The sequence below is a fragment of the Myodes glareolus genome, chromosome 27, assembly GCF_982192425.1.
Source record: "Myodes glareolus chromosome 27, mMyoGla1.1, whole genome shotgun sequence".
Taxonomy (NCBI): Eukaryota; Metazoa; Chordata; class Mammalia; order Rodentia; family Cricetidae; genus Myodes; species Myodes glareolus.
This window is the reverse complement of record NC_142052.1, coordinates 31,193,501-31,199,918: the sequence shown is the minus strand read 5'-3', so window position 1 is coordinate 31,199,918 and position 6,418 is coordinate 31,193,501.

Sequence of the window (6,418 nt, the reverse complement as noted above, 5' to 3'; positions counted from 1 at the left end):
TACCTATCAACTTGAACAAAACAAATAACCAACTCTTACTGTTTTTATAAAATCTAAAGACTTTATTAATATTTCATCAGAAATAGCACTCAACACTATGCTTCACTGTTTCCCATATTATTTCTTATTACAGTATGAAAGATTATTGTCTTCAAATGTTTATAATGTGATATCAAAGTATTTGCAAAAAGTGATTCAGATGTATAGTTACAGTATAAATAGAAAAATTAGGAACTAAAAGTTTAAAATTTTAATTGAATGAAAAATCACACAATATTAGTCAGGGTCCTCTAGAGTCCACAGAAATTATGGATTAAATCCCTATCCATTTGTCCATGCATCTATCCCTCTATCCCTCTAACCATCTGTCTATCTATCTATCTATCTATCTATCTATCTATCTATCTATCTATCTTTTTATCTATCTGTGTTTATATGGGGATTTATTAGAATAGCTGTGGTCCAGGTAAATTAAGAATAGCTGCCTACCAATGGCAATTGAAGAATCCAATAGATTGCTACTCAGCCTTTTGTCTGAGTGAAGAATCACTCAGTGAAGAATCAAGTGAAGAATCCAGTAGTTGTTCAGCCCACAAGGCTTGAAGTCTAGGCTGGTTTTAAGTATTAACCAAAATTACAATGAAGTAGGCTCTAATGCTGGTAAAGGAATGATCTTGGCAGCCAGAGCTAGAGCAAAAAGAGACTTTTCTTCTTCAAAATACTTTATATGGATCTACTTTCATTTTTTTACAGGTTGACATCCAGTTATGCCAGCACCATTTGTTAAAGATGCTTTCCTTCTTCCATTGTATACCTTTAGCTCCCTTGTCGAAAATTAGGTGTTCATAAGTTTGTGGGTTAATATCTGGGTCTTCTATTCGATTCCATAGGTCGACTTCTCTGTTCTTATGCCAATACCAAGCTGTTTTCAATACTGTAGCTCTATAATAGAGTTTGAAGTCAGGGATGGTAATGCCTCCAAAAGTTCTTTTATTGTATAAGATTGTTTTGGCTATCCTGGGTTTTTTGTTTTTCCATATAAAGTTGATTATTGTTCTCTCAAGGTCTGTGAAGAAGTTTGATGGGATTTTGATGGGGATTGCATTGAATCTATAGATTGCTTTTGGTAGAATTGCCATTTTTACTATGTTGATTCTTCCAATCCAAGAGCAGGGGAGGTCTTTCCATTTTCTGGTATCCTCCTCAATTTCTTTCTTCAAAGACTTAAAGTTTTTGTCAAATAGGTCTTTCACTTCCTTGGTTAGAGTAACCCCAAGATATTTTATGCTATTTGTGGCTATCATGAAAGGTGATGCTTCTCTGATTTCCCTCTCTGCTTCTTTATCCTTTGTGTATAGGAGGGCCACTGATTTTTTGGAGTTGATCTTGTATCCTGCCACGTTACTAAAGGTGTTTATCAGCTGTAGGAGTTCTTTGGTAGAGTTTTTGGGGTCACTTATGTAAACTATCATATCGTCAGCAAATAATGAAAGTTTAACTTCATCCTTTCCAATACGAATCCCCTTGATCTCCTTATGTTGTCTTATTGCTATTGCTAGAACTTCAAGCACTATATTGAAGAGGTATGGAGAGAGTGGACAGCCTTGTCGCGTTCCTGATTTTAGTGGAAAGGCTTTGAGTTTCTCTCCATTCAGTTTGATGTTAGCTGTCGGCTTGCTGTATATTGCTTTTATTATATTTAGGTATGATCCTTGTATCCCCAGTCTCTCCAACACCTTTATCATAAATGGGTGTTGAATTTTGTCAAATGCTTTTTCAGCATCTAGTGAGATGATCATATGGTTTTTTTCTTTCAGTTTATTTATATGATGGATTACATTGATAGATTTGCGTATGTTGAACCAGCCCTGCATCTCTGGAATGAAGCCTACTTGATCATAATGGATAATTTTTCTAATGTGCTCTTGGATTCGGTTTGCCAGTATTTTATTGAGAATTTTCGCGTCGATGTTCATGAGTGAGATTGGCCTGTAATTCTCTTTCTTGGTTGTGTCTTTGTGTGGTTTTGGTATTAGGGTAACTGTAGCTTCATAAAAGGAGTTAGGCAATGACTCTTCTGTTTCTATATTGTGGAATACGTTAAGGAGTATAGGTATTAGCTCTTCCTGGAAGTTCTGGTAGAATTCTGCATTGAAACCATCTGGTCCTGGGCTTTTTTTGGTAGGGAGATTTTTGATAACAGCTTCTAATTCTTCGCGACTAACAGGTCTATTTAGATTGTTCACCTGTTCTTGGTTAAACTTTGGTATATGGTACTTATCTAAAAAAATGTCCATTTCTTTTACATTTTCCAACTTTGTGGCATATAAACTTTCATAGTAAGATCTAATGATTCTTTGAATTTCCTCTGTGTCTGTGGTTATGTCCCCCTTTTCATTTCTGATCTTATTAATTTGCATGTTCTCTCTCTGCCGTTTGATTAATTTGGATAGGGGTTTGTCAATCTTGTTGATTTTCTCCAAGAACCAGCTTTTTGATTCATTGATTCTTTGGATTGTTTTCTCTATTTATATTTTGTTGATTTCAGCCCTCAGTTTGATTATTTCCAGTCTTCTACTCCTCCTGGGTGAATCAGCTTCTTTTTTTTCTAGATCTTTCAAGTGTGCTGTTAAGTCTCCAATGTGTGCTTTCTCCGCTTTCTTTAAAGTAGATCCATATCTATCATCATGCACAAAAATCAAGTCCAAATGGATTAAAGACATCAACATTAATCCGTCCACTTTGAACCTGATAGAAGAAAAAGTGGGAAGTAGTCTACAAGATATAGGCACAGGAGGCCTCTTCCTAAGTAGGACCCCAGCAGCACAGACAATAAGAGAAACAATGAATAAATGGGATCTACTGAAACTGAGAAGCTTCTGTAAAGCAAAGGACACTGTCAGTAGGACAAAAAGGCTGCCTTCTGACTGGGAGAAGATCTTCACCAACCCCTCATCAGACAAAGGTCTGATCTCCAAAATATACAAAGAACTCAAGAAACTAGGCACTAAAACTCTAATTAACCCAATTTAAAAATGGGGTACTGAACTTAAAAGAGAATTCACAACAGATGAACTTCGAATGGCCAGAAGACACTTAAGGTCATGCTCAACCTCCTTAGCGATCCATTAGCGATCCATTAGCGATCCTTAGCGATCCATTGTTGGTGGGAATGCAAACTTGTGCAGCCACTGTGGAAATCAGTGTGGTGGTTTCTCAGGAAACTGGGAGTCAACCTCCCTCAGGACCCAGCAATTCCACTCTTGGGAATATACCCTAAAGATTCCCTAACATACTACAAAAGCTTTTGTTCTACTATGTTCATAGCAGCATTATTTGTAATAGCCAGAACCTGGAAACAGCCTAGGTGCCCCTCAATAGAAGAATGGTTAAAGAAGGTGTGGAACATATACACATTAGAGTTTTACTCAGCGGTAAAAAACAATGACATCTTGAATTTTGCATGCAAATGGATGGACATAGAAAACGCTTTACTGAGTGAGGTAAGCCAGACCCAAAAAGAGGAACACGGTATGTATTCACTCATTAGTGGATTCTAACCATATTTAAAGGTCTTTGAGCCTATTATTCGTGATCCTAGAGAAGCTAAATAAGAAGATGAACCTGATGAAGATTATTTAGCTATCCACCAGGAGGTAGGAAATAGACAAGAGTCCCAGGTAACCTCGGGTGCATGGGGGGGTGGGAGGGTTGATGGAAGGGGAGAGTGTTAGAGAGAAGGGAGTAGGGGAGGAACGGGGAATGCTCGGTGGCCTGGGATGGGGGGAGAGGGAGGAAGGATGAATATGGGATCAGGGAAGAATATATTTCAACTAAGGGAGTCATTTTAGGGTTTAAAAAAAGAAGAAGAAGAAAAAACAAAAAAAAACAAAAACAAAAAAAAAGAAAAAAAAGAAAAAAAAACAAAAAAAAAAGAAAATACTTTATATGTGACTGCTGCTACCAGAATGTAAGATGCTGATTAAAGTTGGCTCATAGTCATTGTTTGATTTAGATTTTTTTGGAGATTTCAAGACAGAATTTTTCTGTGTAGTTGTGGAACACATTTTGTAGGCCAGACTGGTCGCAACCTCAAAAAATCTCACATCTGCTTATTAGTGATGGTGTTATAAGTGTGCACAGACACCAAGCAGTATAAGATGGGTTCGATCATCTCAAATTATATAGGTTAATGGCGGATTTTCCCATTTCAAAACCTTTAAGTAAAATCTCTCTCAGGTATAAACAATTCTTTGTGTACTAGATGATCCCAGAGGTAGTCAGTTTTGACTACCAAAAATAGCCATTTCAACAGTCAAGGCAGAAGAATGAGAAAAAATTTCTTTCCTGCAGGAGATACAAAAAACATGGGAGTTGTTTTCAAAACAGTGTTTTACCTCAACAATGGAAGCATGGAGATTTTACATAGGGAGTCTGAACATGCTCATGCCATGTTCTCTCTTTCCATAAGCATGCTCAATTAACAAATTCACTTCTAACCACAATGACAATGTAAAAGCAGAGACATTTAGGGACATTCTCACCTCAAAATTATGTAGGAACAAATGTAAATTAGACAAATGTTGGAAAGAAATGCCCCTGGCATGTTTATATTGTACCATAAGGTCTTGCTTGAAAATCAAGTAGATGACACTGTGAAAAGTCAATTATCAAACTTGATGCTTATTCTAAAAGATAACTTTACCAGCAACATAATTTTCACAAACACTAAAGATAGAGAACACAAAACCAGAAAACTTCAAGGAAAAGTCACCTAACAGCCCTCTATACAGTGATTCTGGAGGAACAGTTATGATGATCTCTATTAATCTGAGACCAAGCTGCATTTCCTCTGAGCAGACTGACTAGGCTGAAAACCACAGCTGCCACATCGTCTACAAACAAAAAAAATCACAAAACTCAGAAAAATAAGAAACCTGAATAACATACCCAGACACAGGAAGACACAGGAAGAGTATCACATGTACTCACTCATAGGTGGTTTTAAAAATAAAGCAAAGAAAGCCAGCCTACAAACCACAATCCCAGATAACTTAGACAAAAACATGGATGCTATGAGAGACTTACATAGATATAATCTACATGGGAAGCAGAAAGTAGAAAAAGACAAGATCTCCTGAGTAAATTGGAAGCATGGGGACCTTGAGTGGAGGCTTGGTGGGGAAGGGGAGAGGCAGGAATGGGAGCAGAGAAAAATGTAGAGCTCAAAAATTATCAATATAAAAATATGCAAGCACATGCCATTAATTCAATTCACTGAGAAAAACTGAACATTTGACAGTGGGTCACTGAAATTACTTGGCACAAGAGACAAGTGTTAAGTCTGGAGCTTAGCCTCCAGCCCCTGGCATCCATCCCAGCCCCCTGTGCCTGGAAGTTGCATTAGCCTGGACTCCAAATACCAGCATGCCAGGTCCTGACCCGCCCTACAGTTTATTTAGGTGGGATCCTAGAGGAGAAACAGGTTGTTCTTGGTTTGCATGGGCTCCCTGATGTAGTGTCTCCCCCACATGGGATCTGCCACCAGAGAGTGCTCTACTTAATAAAATGATGAGCATTTTGGTTTTTTGATTTGGTTTGATTACACCTAATTGGACTTTGTTCTGGCAGAGCTGTGCCTTCTTGGGATTTCTTCTTAACAAGAAAGAAACACAGAACACACAACAAACAGTCTTAGGAGTTTATTAGAGGGGGTGTGCACTGGCCTGGGAGGTCAGTGTGCAGAGAAAAGGAGGAAGATGGCTCACCAAGCTTTTAAAAGCTGCCTATTGCATGCACACAGGGGTTGAAATGGTTGCATCATATGCAGATGGGGCGCATGCAAGCAGACAAGACCTTAGCTGAGTCATATGTGGATCATTCAGGAGGGCACCTTTAACATCTTCAGGTGCCTGAGTGTTTGTCTGCCCCTGCATGACCCCTAAAACCTAGGAGTATCAACCATATGTGCCTTAAATCATTACAGTCACCACCTTACAAATGATGTGAAATGCCCATCGTGAGGTGGGTATTACTGGATTTATCATGTTATAAAGTAGGACATTTACAGCTGCAACCTCTTATCAAATGGAAGTGGTATATTAGAGATCAGGACCAAGTAGGTCCTGAAGACACAAGGAAGTTACATGAAGAAATGGCCCACTTCCAATGGTTTCTGCTCCTGTTACAATGCCTTCTGCTGTCAAGCATACACCTATAGTCTATTCCCTATGGTTGGTTGAATGAAAAAGAGATGAGTAGGCCCTGGCTGTTGGTTCAATACATCATGCACGAACCACCTAGAATTAGGCAGCTGCAGGGTTACAATCCCTGTCTGGGACAACCCTGAAAAATGCTTGTGAAAGGAAATGCTCACAGTGGGCAAAAATTCAAACAATAAACATTTTAGTGTGGTTTA